The sequence below is a fragment of the Gracilinanus agilis genome, chromosome 1 (assembly GCF_016433145.1).
Source record: "Gracilinanus agilis isolate LMUSP501 chromosome 1, AgileGrace, whole genome shotgun sequence".
NCBI classification, from domain to species: Eukaryota; Metazoa; Chordata; class Mammalia; order Didelphimorphia; family Didelphidae; genus Gracilinanus; species Gracilinanus agilis.
This window is the reverse complement of record NC_058130.1, coordinates 478,163,450-478,179,639: the sequence shown is the minus strand read 5'-3', so window position 1 is coordinate 478,179,639 and position 16,190 is coordinate 478,163,450. Positions and strand designations below refer to the sequence as shown.

The 16,190-nt window shown below is 36.1% G+C and overlaps 1 protein-coding gene across 1 annotated transcript in view; it reads left to right on the top strand.

Moving 5' to 3' along the window:
• The window catches only part of RALYL (RALY RNA binding protein like), a 572,389-nt gene that overhangs the window by 483,925 nt on the left and 72,274 nt on the right, over positions 1-16,190 (top strand). The gene's annotated exons all lie outside the window — the stretch shown is intronic.

The window sequence follows — 16,190 nt, the reverse complement described above, 5'->3', positions numbered from 1 at the left end:
TTTCCATATTGGTACCTGGCTTACTGCAGACATGTCACTGGCTTCAGAACTACAGTCTCAACCAACCTACCAGTCCCTAGGTTTCCATTCACAGCATTGATAGGCATATGCCAGCCTGAGATAATCCATAAATACTTCAATGCATGTTGCCCCACTTTCTTTGAGTTACCACTACTTACAAATTGTTAGTATTCTTCCCCTCTGCCTCTTTCTCTAAGCACTGTTTTCTGTTCTTTACTCCCTTAAATTGTCCTTTCAATCTTTCCTTCATTCAATTGGCAGTGACATGCAGAAAACACTTTCAGTTACTACCAACCAATAAATAATCTTCCTTGTCCTAGTTTTCATTTCTATGTATGAAGTCAAAACATCCCTGTCTCTCATGTCATGGCACATCACACCAGATTACTCTAACACCCATTTTTAGCAGACAGGAAGATGAACTTCCTGGTTGTAGTATCTGACTTCCTCCTCATCACTCCCTTCTTAGCTCATTCTATCTCATCCAGCTTCTTGAGACACATTTTAATCTCCAAAGTGCTTCACCATTTCTAGCCCTCCTCATTATCTCAATCATCCTGATGTCTCAGAAAGACAAGTGGTAAATTAAGACCATTCCATTAAAGAGTAACGATTCCCTAAAAGAAAAAATAAATCTGGAAGCCTTGCCCAGATTTCAGAAATGAGTCTAGTCTGAATCTGTTACCAGGAACTGCAGCAGATATATTACAAATATAAAGAACTATTCAGAATCTTAGAATCTTTTTTCTTAAACCCTTAACTTCTGTGTATTGGCTCCTAGGTGGAAGAGTGGTAAGGGTGGGCAATGGGGGTCAAGTGACTTGCCCAGGGTCACACAGCTGGGAAGTGTCTGAGGCCATATTTGAACCTAGGACCTCCTGTCTCTGGGCCTGACTCTCAATCCACTGAGCTACCCAGCTGCCCCCCGGAATCTTAAAATCTTAAAGGAATTCAGTCCTTAGTCTAGCCCAGTGGTTCCCAAACTTTTTTGGCCTACCACCCCTTTTCCAGAAAAAAATTACTTAGCGCCCCTGGAAATTAATTTTTTTATTTTAATAGCAATTAATAGGAAAGATAAATGCATTTGTGGCCATCACCATCCTCCTGGATCGCTGCAGCACCCACCAGAGGGTGATGGCACCCACTTTGGGAATCACTGGTCTAGTCGATTTAATCTCATACCTGGAAATTAATCCCCTTTACAATATGTCTAACAAGTTGTCATTCAGTTTTTGCTTTAAGATTTCAAGTATGGAAGAACTTGGTACCCCTCCTCCCACAGGATAATCCATTCTATTTCTAGATAATTATAATAGTTGTTAAAAAAGTTTTCCCTTATATTAAACTTAAATTTGCTTGTTTGGGAAACTTCCACCCAATGCTTCTAATGACCCCTAAAAAAGCAAAATAAATCGGATCACTCTTCCATGTGGGGGGCCTTCCAAATACTTAAACACAACTAGTATGCTTTCCCTATCCCTACCAAGGTCTTCTCTTTGCCACGCTAAATATCTCCATTCCTTAAAATTGATCCATAACTTACATAAAATGGAAGCCTTTCACCATCCCATCCTTGTCTTCCTCCTCTAAATACCCTTGAACTTATCAGTGTGTTCCTTAAAATGTAGCTCAATATTCCAGACTTTGTTTGACCAAGGCATTGCATAGCACATTCTCATCTCCTTATTCCTATGCAATGTTTATCTGTCACAAATAATAAAATTCATAGATACCCTTGGTGGGTAACTGTTTTGAATAAGGAGATAAAAAGTGATGGTAATGAATAAAGCACTGAAGTTTGAAAATGATGAAAGCTCAGCTATCATTCTATATGTCATTGATTCACTACATAAGTCTAGGCATTTAGACCTCTATATGCTTTTTTATACACTAAATCAGTGATGGGCAAACTTTTTAAAGAGGGGCCAAAGGAAACGAAATGCTCATCCGTCAGTCTGTTTCTAAGGCAACTCTTTTGAAGTTTCATTGTATTGTATCCTGCTCATTGTATTCGTCAGATTAGGAATGATGTCGCACAGCCAGACAGGATAGAACCTTTCAGGGGACTGTATCTGGCCTGCAGGCCATAGTTTGCCTATCACTGCACTAAATGATGCATCTTCCAAGATAATCAAAAGAACATGGATTTAGAACTAGGAATAACCTTAAATGCCATCTAACTCAACACTCTCATTGTATAAATGAGGAAACTGAGGTCATAGAACCTCAGTGATTTGTCCAAGTGGAACCTGGATTCCATAGGCTTCTGGATCCAAATCCAATACTCTTTCCACTATAAAACATGAGGATTTCAGTGCATTTGTAGGCTTTTAGCTTTTAGCATGAATGAATCTTAATGATAGCCTTGTCCAAACTCATTTCACAGATTAAGAAACTGAGGCTCAAAGAGATTTAGTAACTTCCAACCATTACATAAGAAGGAACAGAGATAATAGTAGAACCTAGGTCTTCTGATTGCCCATCCAATTTATAATAAACCATTGCGGCCATAAGGATGCAATGAAATGTATAAATATTAATATTTATTTGCATATTAGAAAATATGATTTTTCAAGGTTTCTCTATTTCCTCAATATTTTATCAGCTTTTTCAATTGCAATTAGCAAGAATTCTGATGTGTCATTTTGGCATAGAGGTGGCACTAGAGTATAAGCCCTGGCAGATTCATTCAGGCCAGAAAATATCAAAGCCTAGTACCAGAAACACTTTGTCTTCTGAGAACCAGTCTATCAAAGAATAGAGAAACTCGTATCCAGAATGTTGGCCATTTGTACATAAAATTTTTGAGTGTATCGCCCATGAAACAAAGAAAAAGGCAATCTTAATTCCAGTCTTCATCCACTTCTGCTTTTGCAGCAAGAATATAATAGAAATAACAAAAGTTGACATGCTAAAAATCATTTCATTTTAGACCATAAATAAACCCTAAACTAGCTAAGGATGTTCTAAATGTGATATCTTTGTCCTTTGACAAATGAGTTGACATCCTAATGAAGAAACTAAATAGCATGAGTCTTGAAACCACCATAAATGAAACTAGAAGACAAAAAGAAGTTACAACTAAATGCAAAACTAAAAGAACAACTAAAAAAAAACTTAAAAAAAACTCATAGATTTCCCTTGAAAAGCAAAATGAAGAAATTGTCAGAGTTAATTTTATAAAATATCCAAAGATAACAAGAAGAAATGTTATTTCTGAGATACTTGGTCATCTTATTTTATATGTTGTAAGTATTTATGGCAAAAGGACTAGCATGAAAATGATATTTGTTGCTCAGGATAAAAAACCAAAATTTTATTAAAATTTCAATAAGATTCATTCAATTAATATTTTTAAAATTTGATACTAATTTCTATGTGAAAATAAGAATAAGGAAGGATGACTAAAAAGACATTGGAAAATATGGTTCTAGGAGTAAGAGTTGAAAGATGCCAGAGGATTTCACAGCTATATAATATGAATATTTTCTTTTTAAAGTCATGAGGCAAAAATGAATAATATTTAAATATGTTTTGCATGATAATAAATGTATAATCCAGATTGAATTGCTTGCCAGCTCTGAGATGGGGGAGGGAAGAAGAGAGGGAGACAATTTGAATTATACAACTTTGGAAAACTAATATGGATATTTGTTATCAAAATAAAAATAAAAATAAATAACTTTTTTTAAAGTCATGAGGATACTTCTAGCAGCCAAAATGGCATAGTAAGGAATGTCCTCAGATGGTCCATACCCACCTCCAAAGAACCAAAAAAAAATGCCTCAAAACAAATTTTGGAGTAGCAGAACCAACAAAAAGAAGAGTTAAGCAAGGTTCAAGCCAAAGAAAACATAGAAAGACAACAGGAACAATCTGTCTTGGTGGATGGAGTAAAATGGGAGAATAGTCAAAAAATGGCAGCATGAGAAGGCACCAAGCTCAAGTAGAGAAGCAGCTCAGCACATGCTGAGGAACACGAGGATGGCTTGGTGCAAGCAGAACTCCTCGAGGAGCTGGTAACTGAGAAATGGAATCTAGTTCAATCCAATACACATGGCACCCAGGGAAACCCAGGAACAGTATTCTCTCTACCACAGGAGTGGAGTTCAGCTTCAATACATAGGCAAAGTCATGAAAAAGAAACATCACGAAAATTTGGGAATGTTCAACATTAGAAAACATGACAAAAATGGAAATTGATTATAAAATCATGCAGTCATTACTGATGTCAAGTCATTCTGAATTATTAATTGAATATTCAGTCTACTTACTTATTAGAACAAAGATAATAATGTATATAGAACTGGAAGAATAAAAAATGAAAAAATATGGCTTGAAATTAAAATTGCTTAAATCTTACCTATTTAGGTTAAATTTTTTTGATTGGAGAACAGACATTGAAACCGTTATAATCATTTCTCAGCTGGTATAAATCAAATTCTATAATAAAGAAAACAAATTCTGCTGCCTTAGCAAGCAAAGTATTGATACTATCTTTGCCAAATAGAAAGTTATGGAAATGAAGGGCAATCCAGGTTTGAAATATATGTCATTTCATAAAATCTCATGGGAAATGATTAGGAAAGATTATGAGCATCATTACTTCATTCAAGATCAAGAAGGTGAGGGACACAAGACATTTAACTGAATTATAGGCCCAGGAGAAACACTGGAAGCAATTGTGATACAGCACCTTTCTCTTTAATCTTAAAATAAAATCAACTATGTTACACACTTCAATAAACCTCATTTGAATATATGTTTTCATTGGTCTTTGCTTTTGCATATAATCAGTGCAAATGGTGATAGTACATAATCATCTACTTAGAGTTCACTTGTTGAAAAAAAGGGAGAAAGGGCTGAAAACCCTGAACCTATTTCCCTCTATCCCTCTGAAACTGGCCTTTCAAATACATAATCAATTAAAGTATAAAGGGAAGAGGAAGAAGAAAAAGAAATAACATAACATGTACATAGATAAGTAAATATCACAATTATACAAAGCAATTTTAAAAGGTGATTGTATTAACTGGTAGAATCAGGAAATCTAGACTTAAAAGATTTAAAGATTGCAAAATGTGGGTGTGAAAAAGGAGAGCATTTCAGGTATAGTGGATACCTGAAATAGAAAGGCACAAAGACAAGAGATGCAACATCATGTACATGTATTGTCATGAACAGCAATTGGTTTGTTTTGCCTAGAGCCTAAAGTGTGTGAGGGGAGGGAAAGGTGAAAGCAGTGAAGAAAGTTAGACTAGAAAGATTATAAAGCCTAGAAAGAAAGAATAAAGCCAAATCACATAGGGCCCACATACTAGAATTCTTATCTTCTTTTAGTGATTCTGGGGAGCCTCTGGAACTTCTCAAACAAGGAATCCTTTCAGAATATGAGTTTGGCAGCTATGTGATATTGTAAAAGTCCAAGTGAGAGGTAATGAGGGCTTTGACTAGAATGGCTAGAATGTGGGTATGAAGAAGTGGGACATAGGACAGATATATGAAATTAGAATCAATCAGATAACTGATTAGACTTCATAACTGAATGGATATGTAGAATGCTTGACTTTACAATTTGTTTTTCTATGTGCTTCTTGAATCATTTTTTACTTCTTATTTTAAAATCTCATGATATCTCCATCTGGCAGAAAGCACCAAACAAATTAGGAACTTTCTAGAAATGAGCAGCAATAGAATATTCTGGGGAAAAAATTCAGTGACTGATAAAACCTTAAACCAATGCCTGAGGTTCCATCCTTCTTTCTTCTCCCTCTTACCTTCTTTCTTTCATGCCTTCTTACTGCCCTTTCTTCCTTTCTCTTTCCTCTTATTCCTTCCTTCCTTATTTCCTTCTTTCTCTCCTTATTCCCTTCCTTTCTCTCTCTCTCTCTGTATCTCTCTTTCTGTCCCCGTGTCTCTGTCTCTCTCTGTCTCTGTGTCTCTCTGTCTCTCTCTCTTTGTCTCTCTCTCTCTTTTACTACATTCTTTTAATAGAACATGTAAGCTTTTATTCCCAGGTAACACCCACTGATGAATTGAGTCCCAAAAGCTACGCTACATCCCCTTTCAAGGTCCTATAGAGTCTAGGGCACATATAGAGTCCAGTGCGAAATGGACAAACTTAGAAAGTAAATGTGGCAAAGGTGTAACTCACAGTTTCTGGTTGCTATAAGTCCTTTTCCCTTTCTTGAAGTGATCAAGAAGTTCCCCCTTAAACATAGTAAATCTGTATCTTCTGGGGTTTCCCCCCTGCCCCACATGCAGGCACTCCTATCAGCTGATCTGATCCAGAGTTGCAGTTCTAACATCTTTGGGAAGGCAGGAAGTCCAATGTCCTCTGGACCTTTTGAAGCTCTAAAGATTCTTCTCCAGCTAAAAGGGAGAGGGGTGAAGGAGACCTTATCTTCTCCTTCTCCTCTTTCCTTGGCCCCCATGATTCTTCCTAAGGTGTAGAATGGAAGTAATTAGAAGTTATGGATTTCTTCTCTCAACTCACTTGATATTTTATAGACACTCTCTTGATCATGGCCAACTTTTCTTGACCTATTTGAACAGAACTTTTGTGAAATATCAATCTAATCCAAAAGTCTTTTTTTATATTTATTCTAAGGTCTATGAGTCAATTTATCACTTGGGCATCTAATCACTACCTTTATGGAGGGTGCTCAAATACTTCATTCTTACTTCTCCAATATGCTTGCCTTAATCTAATTTACCTTAGAAATTATTTATGAACCTTACTCAACAGTCACAACTGGAGGCCAAGCTCCTTAAGGAAAGGACTGCCATAGTAACTTCCTCATAGAAGGCAATAATGATAATACTTTTTTGGAACTGTTGAAATAGCAAGTTTGAAATGTTTTAGAAAATAGCCTGGCATGCGAGGAATGGTCCATTTTTACTTTGAAGCGACAGTCTGACACCAACACAGAGCTAAAAGCAGAACTAATACTTTGACAAACCATGAATCCTGATGTTTTATTCCCTTTAAATGACTCATGGTTCCTCTTTTACCTTGAAAAGTAAAGCTGTGTGTCTGTTAAAAAAATACCTTTGCTTCCAAATATAGCTTGCCAGTTAATATACACAAGTAGTTTGCTAGTCATGTTGTCAACAGGCTGGATAGAATGTATAGGAAGTGTGCATGTTTAAACGAGATAAATATACTTTGCACACTTCAAAGGGCTATTTAAATGTCAGCTATTAATGTTTGGGTGGTTTTTGGATGGGACCTGTGGTTTCATAGTAGGACCTCCCTCCCACAAATGTTATAAGGATCAAATGAAATAAAATTGGTAAAGTCCTTTGCAAATCTTCAAGTACTGTATAAATGTTAGCTAGCCATAACCATTATTAAATTCGTTTAAAGAATAACCAAAGAGGAAATGACTTCAACCAATGCAGATAACCCCCTTGCTCTACAACTTGGAGGCTTAGGGAGTTGCTTGGGACACTGAAAAATTAAATAGCCTGCCTAGAGTCACTTAGCCAATCGTATCAGAGATAGGATTACAATTCAGATTTTTTCTGATTCAGTCAGGCTCTCTGTTTACTGCCTCCATGATTCTTTTTCATTGTCATTGGTGTTGATGTTCAAAAAGATTAGCTATTCTTTCTTTAAACAAAAAAAAGTAAACATTACAAAATAATATATATAGTGCATATCTATGCATATATAAAAACACATATATATGTGTTATGTCATATATATATATATGTACATATATATATATATGTACACATATGAGTTAAAATCCAAATAAAGATGACAAGCTTACATTGGTGAAGTAAAGATTCTGGACATCAGTAGTATGGGGAGTTGTAAACAAAACCTTCAAATCAAAAACAAAATTGACCAGGATACAGCCAGTGTGGAAAGAGTTGAAATTAGACCTTTCTAAGCATTCGATGACCTTGCAATTTTCCAGTTGAGCCTTTCTAATGGCAAAGCCTTTAAAATGTGCATTTGGGAAAGTAGGAGGAGAGTTCTGGGTGATTTCTATGTGCTAGTTGTGAGTAGAGATGGAAGAACAAGTAAGGTAGAAAAGTACATTATTAATTCACTAAGGAGAGAAATCTTTACACTCTTTCATTTTAATGGTATATCTGAATGAAATNATATATATATGTATATATATATATATATGTACACATATGAGTTAAAATCCAAATAAAGATGACAAGCTTACATTGGTGAAGTAAAGATTCTGGACATCAGTAGTATGGGGAGTTGTAAACAAAACCTTCAAATCAAAAACAAAATTGACCAGGATACAGCCAGTGTGGAAAGAGTTGAAATTAGACCTTTCTAAGCATTCGATGACCTTGCAATTTTCCAGTTGAGCCTTTCTAATGGCAAAGCCTTTAAAATGTGCATTTGGGAAAGTAGGAGGAGAGTTCTGGGTGATTTCTATGTGCTAGTTGTGAGTAGAGATGGAAGAACAAGTAAGGTAGAAAAGTACATTATTAATTCACTAAGGAGAGAAATCTTTACACTCTTTCATTTTAATGGTATATCTGAATGAAATATATCTATCCTTTTTAATCACTAAATAGATTTGGTATAATCTATGGGATCCTTGGATGATTACATGAGGATAAGGAGAGACAGCTTAATTTAGTATCTCTACATTAATCCTGAATGATGAATACTAATAAGTCATCACTCCTTAGTTCACTCTTTCTAGTACTTGCCTATACATATTAAGTTGTTAATGCATTTACTAAATCCCACACTGCATTCAATAGCATTTAATTTTTTAAAAGATTGTCTTTCTCAACATATACCTTGAAAGGAAAGGAAAATGTTGGATTTCATTTGTTGATATCTGATTATATATATATATATATATATATATATATATATATTTTTAATTATTTTTTAAAACCCTTACCTTCCATCTTAGAATCAGTACTGTGTATTGGTTCTAAGGTGAAAGAGTGGTAAAGGCTAGGCAATGGGGGTTAAGTGACTGGCCCAGGGTGACATAGCTAGATTGTGTCTGAGATCAGATTTGAACCCAGGACCTCCCATCTCAGCACCTGGCTCTCAATCCACTGAGCCACCTAGCTGCCCCATTCTGATTATATTTTAGGAAAGTTTGGGGTGGGACACAGGAAGGATAATCCTAAATACCAATTACATTTGCTTCCACATTTCTTATTTAACTAAACTCATGAATTGAAATCCAAATAAAGGTGACAATTTTACACTAGTGAAGTAAAGATTCAGGGCATCAGTAGTGTGTGGAGTTGTAAACAATAGCTTCAAAACAATGACAAACAAAATTGACCAAGGACACTGTCAGTGTGGAAGGAGTTGAAACCAGATCTTTCAAAGCATTTGACCTTCTTGCATTTTTCTAGTAAAACATTTCTAATAGGAAAGCCCTTAAAATGTGTATTTGGGAATGTAGGGGGAGAATTCTGGAAATTTCTATGTGCCAGTTTTGAGATAAGGGAGCCTCCTAGAAATGTTTCCCTTCTACTTTTCCCCAGGATCCCCAAATCATACTTATGCACCAATGTTGTGAAAGACACTGTAAATCATATATTTGCCTTTTCAGCTTCTTTGAGTTAAATTTCCCAAGATCCAGTTATAGGAAAAATAACTAGTACAGAAATAATGATGATGATGTTGATGATGGCAGTGGTGGTGGTGGTGGTGGTGGTGGTGGAAGCAGGTGATATTGATAACTGAAGTTTATATAGTGTTTTAAGTTTTGCAAAGCACTTTATCTAGATAATCTTATTTTTTTACCCTATAAGAGAGGTGTTATTATTATCCTCATTTTTACAGATGAGGAAACTAAGGAACAGATGAAATTAAATTACTTCTCTAAGGTCACACAGTTAAAAAAATGACTTGGGCAAGATTCAAATTCGTCTTCCTGATACCAAGTCCACTAGGTATGTTCCTTTCACCCAGTAAAGAATGTATCTCTTACCAGCTGGAATTTGAATAATTATGTTTTCCTCCTTCTTCACATAGCATTTCTGTCTTGTATCTCTTCAGTGCATGTATCCTGTAATAGTGGATATATTATAGTTATCCATGTCTGTATCTTATTCCCACCCCACCCCTCAGTAACTAGATTATTCCCACCCCACCCCTCAGTAACTAGATTATAAATGCCAAAAACACAAGGGCTTTGTATTATTTACTTTGAGTCTTCCTCAAGCTAGTTTAGTATTTTAGAGTATAATAAAGATTTGTGGAATGGAATAGGTTTTAGAAATCAAGAGGATTTTGGAGGAAATGATCCTTTCAAACAATACTTTTATGCCTTGAAAGAAACTTGGGTTTGGGTAACATGTCAATCTGAGCCTGATGGAGGACTAACTAGAGAATTGTATTTTACCAGATTTAAAGTTATAAAAAATGCAAAGGTTTAGATTAGCTCTGGTTAAACCAAGATAGAATAAAGAATTTTATTGTCTTGAGAATTCTTCATTGTCTTTCATATCAAAGATTTCCAGATTAAAATCGAGTCTTCTTAACACCAGGTGCTAATCTACTAGATGCTTCCATATAACTAGGACAAAAATATATTTTTATGTTTTAAATTGAAGCAGTGAAGTTATTTTTTTCTGACAGGTAGAACACAGATTAAAAGGCATGTTTTCACTTTTATATTATTTGCCTCAAAGAAATCTGGCATGCCATTAATTAAAGAGATGAACTTTCAAAATGTCCAAATTGCTTACCCAAACAATTTGATAAAGCATGAAGCCTATCATTAATCATTCCATGCTAATTTTCACTGTATTGCTACTCAACATGTAACAAGTAGCTATAAGTCAAAAATGGAAAAATATCAGAATTCTCAGAATTTTTTTCTAAACATTTGAAAGCACTATATTTTTGTTTGTTTTAATTTTTGTTGTCATGCAAAACACATTCCCATATTGGTCATTATTGTAAAGCACACTCATACATAATCAAAACCTCAATATAAAACCAAAGATACACTGAGGTGAAAGGCTACTCCAACAGTCCTTTCTCTGGAAATGGATAGCTTTTCCTGCCATAAGTCTCAGGATTGTTCCAGATTATTGCATTGATGAAAGTAGCTAAGTATTCTATCACCAACATATACCCCAATTTGTTCGGCCATTCTCCAATTGATGGACATCTCCTCAATTTCCAATTCTTTGCGAGTACAAAAAGAGTTGCTACAAATATTTTTATACATGCAGGTCCTTTCCCCTTTTTCATTATTTCCTTGGGATACAGACACAGTAGTGGCATTACTGGATCAAAGGGTATGCACAGAAAAGCACTGTTTTTAAACTGAGAACTCAAATGCTGTTCTTAAGTCTTTGTTTAAAAGCTAGGCGAGCGCTCTTTGTGGTGGCAAAAAACTGGAAAAGGAGGGTATGCCCTTCAATTGGGGAATGGCTGAACAAATTGGGGTATGTGCTGGTGATGGAATACTATTGTGCTCAAAGGAATAATAAACTGGAGGAATTCCATGTGAACTGGAATGACCTCCAGGAACTGATGCAGAGTGAAAGGAGCAGAACCTGGAGAACATTGTACACAGAGATGGATACACTGTGGTAAAATCAAATGTAATGGACTTCTGTACTAACAGCAATGCAATGACCCAGGACAATTCTGAGGGATTTATGAAAAAGAACACTATCCACATTCAGAGGAAGAACTGCAGGAGTGGAAACACAGAAGAAAAACAACTGCTTGAACAAATGAGTTGATACGGACATGATTGGGGATGTAGACTCTAAACAACATCCCAATGCAACTATCAATAATATGGAAATAGGTCTTGATTAATGACACATGTTAAAACCAGTGGAAATGCGCATCCACTGCAGGGGTGAGGGGTGGGGTGGTGGAGGGGAGAGTAAGAATATGAATCATGTAACCATGGAAAAATTTTCTAAAAAATTAAAATTTTAAAAAATAAATAAATAAAAGCTAGACAACATGTCTATACTTATAACACTAGGGTACAAGAGAAGCTGTAACTAGCAACTTTGGTACCAAGGACAAATGCATTTTGGTGAGAAGGATGGAGAAACTAGGATATTATCCCTTGCTGGGGAGAGAAAGAAATTCAGGACACTGGCTTCAATGCTTAAAAATCCCAGAGACCTTTGATAGGAAGGTAGCTACCAAAGTGCAAAGAGGAGAAATAGAATGTCAGGTCATAAAGAAGCTCACCTGGTGGGGAGGAGTTGAGTTGAGAATAAAACATCTATCTGGTAGCTTCCTATATTACTAAGTACTAATTTCAGTTGTTGCTATGCTGCAGAAATGCAAATGCTATGAATGCACTCTTAATTTTTATGCCCTAGAGCTAAATTGCAATCACTCCACCCTAGTTACATCTCTGGATATCAAAGGAATGAGCAAAACTTTTTAAGGCAAACATACTATCTAACTCACTCACATTATTGTTCCCCAAAACAGTCCCCTTGGGAAGTAATACACTTATTTGGAAGAATTATCATTGCTCAAAACATTTTTAACTCTTTTGTAAATTCCTTCATCAGTTAACAAATATGCATTAAGCCCCTACTTTGTGCAAAGTACGGTGCTGGTGTTGAAAATACAAGAACAAATTTAACAATCACTACACACTAACACCCAGAATCTATAATAGTTACATAAACTGTAGGTTGAAAGAGTCCTTAGCAAAGCAGGGCAACATACTAGCAAATGTACCTGATCTGAAGACAGGCATTGTGGGTTCTAACTTTTACTACTTGTGTGTCTTTGGACAAACCATTTTTATCTTCCCTGGACTTCAGTTTCATTGTAACAAATGAGAGAGTTGGACTAAATGGCTACTGAGTTCACTTTAAATACAACAACTATTGTCCCATAATGCTGTGGGTGAACGGAGAAAGAAGTGTGACTTACTCAATGCATGCAGAAAGCTAATGGTAGAACAAGGAGTAGAAGTTAGGTATTGTGCCTCCAGGATCAGTGCTCTGTCAAAGTCATGATCCTGTTTCCCAGAGTTTAATATAAATCTCTTTCATTTCTGCATCTAAGTATCATTAATTGTATAAATTACTATATTTTTTCTTTCAGAAAAAGAAGAGCTTTCTTATAATCTCTCTTCTGTCACCACACAGGCCATCAAACTGGGTTTCTGCAAGTGTCTTATTTTTTAAAAGACATTGATTTTCTGTTCTGGTGCATTATCTTAGGCAACTTTTAAAACTTTTAAAAAAAAGGTTGATGGTCCCTAGTCCTTTATTAAATAATGCTCTTCTATTAGCATGTCTTGGCTTCATGAGGAAGTCACATGAACCAAAGGAAACTTTTATATATCACATGCTTTCAGTCTAGACAATTTTAGAGAAAAATATTTTCACTTTCTCTGGAGCCTTTGCCTACAGAATTCACATCATAAAATCACAAAATCAAAAACTGAAATTTCCTCACACAGAAATTGTCATTGAGAATCAATCAACACATTTGTTAAAACATCTATATACTTGGCACAAAAACAAAAGTCAAATTGTCCCTGCCTTCAAGGAGCTTAAAATCAAGCCAGAAAAGGCAACATGTACCAACATACAGTACCAAAATCAATGGCGTCCCTCATGGAGATTATAAAGGATGTAATGAAATCTCATGAAATTACTTTGACTGTCATTCTATGAAGATTCCATGAGAAAACAAGAGTTTAGAGGTGGCAGAGTTTAACTATCATCTTTAGAAACTGTTAACCGTGGTAATTAGAGAAATTCTGAAAAGACAGTGAAAAAGGTTTGAGATGGTCAGTCAATAAGCACTTACTATATGCCAGATATTGTGCTAAGCAATGTGCTATAAAACCACCAGAAAGACTGACTCTGACCTCAAGGAACTTATAATGGAGGAAGAAACATAAAAGAAAAGGAAGAGGGGTAAGGAGTGAAATGCAAGAAAGTACCCTTAGTAGAAATATGGAAGAAAAAATCAAGGAATTAAGACATAGCTGATCCAGATGCCCTCCTTAAATGGAGATTCTGGGTAAGAGCCATCTAACCAGAGGGAGAGAACAAGCTAGAGGATATTTTCAATATATGAATTCCTAGGCCAGAGTGAGTTTCCTGAAAATATTTCTGGCATTACAAAATGTAAAATAAATAATTTTGATTACATTAAATTAAAAAGCTTTTGTACAAACAAAACTAAAGCAACCAAAACTAGAAGGGAATCAACAAACTGGGGAAAAGTCTTTATAACAAAAAACTCTGACAAAGGTCTAATTACTCAAATATATAAGAAGCTAAATCAATTGTACAAAAAATCAAGCCATCCCCCAATTGATAAATGGGCAAAGGACATGAATAGACAATTTTCAGAAAAAGAAATCAAAACTATCCATAAGCACATGAGAAAGTGTTCTAAATCTCTAATAATTAGAGAAATGCAAATCAAAACAACTCTGAGGTGCCACCTCACATCTATTAGATTAGCTAATATGACAGCAAAGGAAAGTGGTGAATGTTGGAAGGGATGTGGCAAAATTAGGACATTAATGCATTCCTGGTGGAGTTGTGAATTGATCCAACCATTCTGGATGGCAATTTGGAACTATGCCCAAAGGGCTTTAAAAGACTGTCTGCCCTTTGATCCAGCCATACCATTTGTGGGTTTATACCCCAAAGAGTTCATAAGGAAAATGACATGTACAAAAAGATTCATAGCTGCACTCTTGGTAGTGGCAAAAAACTGGAAAACGAGGATATGTCCTTCAATTGAGGAATGGCTGAACAAATTGTGGTATCTGCTGGTGATGGAATACTATTGTGTTCAAAGGAATAATAAACTGGAGGAATTCCATGTGAACCGGAATGACCTCCAGGAATTGATGCAGAGTGAAAGGAGCAGAACTAGAAGAACCTTATACACAGAGATGGATACACTGTGGTAAAATCTAATGTAATGGACTTCTGTACTAGCAGCAATGCAAGGATCCAAAGCAATGCTGAGGGACTTATGAGAAGGAAAACTAGCCACATTTGGAGGAAGAACTGTGGGAGGAAAAACACAGAAGAAAAACAATTGCTTGAACACATGGGTTGAGGGGGACATTATTGGGGATGTAGATGCTAAACAATTACCCTAGTGCAACTATCAATAATATGGAAATAGGGGGCAGCTGGGTAGCTCAGTGGAGTGAGAGTCAGGCCTAGAGACAGGAGGTCCTAGGTTCAAATATGGCCTCAGTCACTTCCCAGCTGTGTGACCCTGGGCAAGTCACTTGACCCCCATTGCCCACGCTTACCAATCTTCCACCTATGAGACAATACACTGAAGTACAAGGGTTTAAAAAAAAATTAAAAAAAAAATAATATGGAAATAGGTCTCGATCAATGATACATGTAAAACCTAATGGAATTGGGGGCAGCTGGGTAGCTCAGTGGAGTGAGAGTCAGGCCTAGAGACAGGAGGTCCTAGGTTCAAACCCAGCCTCAGCCACTTCCCAGCTGTGTGACCCTGGGCAAGTCACTTGACCCCCATTGCCCACCCTTACCAATCTTCCACCTATGAGACAATACACCGAAGTACAAGGGTTTAAAAAAAAAAACAAAAAACCTAATGGAATTGCGTGTTGGCTAAGGGGTGTTTGGGGGGTTTGAGGAGAGGGAAAGAACATGAATCATGTAACCATGGGAAAATATTCTAAATAAAATAAATTTAAAAATGTTTCTGAGGCATAGTATAGAATGTCTGATTGCAAAGTGAAAAAGAACTCCTTTCTGAGAGAATTACTTTTATCTTGTGAATGATCGTGAAGAAAAAATACTTTAATTGGTATCCTGAGAAAGATGAATGGTTGTTTATATTTCCAAAATTAAGAAACAGAAAAGAAGGAAGAAGAGAGAAATAGAGTGAGAGGGTAGGAGGGAAGGAAGGAAGGGAGAGACAGAGACAGAAATGAGCAAAAGCTTATGGGCGGTGGCACCTAGGGTATTGAGAGCTAGGCTTTGAGGTAGGAGGTCCTAGGTTCAAATCTAGTTTCAAAACACTTCCTAGCTGTGTGACCCTGGGCAAATCATTTAACTCCTATTGCCTAGCTCTTTCTACTCTTCTGCCTTGGAACCAATTACACAGTATTGATTCTAAGACAAAAGGTAAGGGTTTTTAAAAAGAGATAAAAAAATATTCGTGGGAAAAGGAAACTAGGAGCTGGACATCA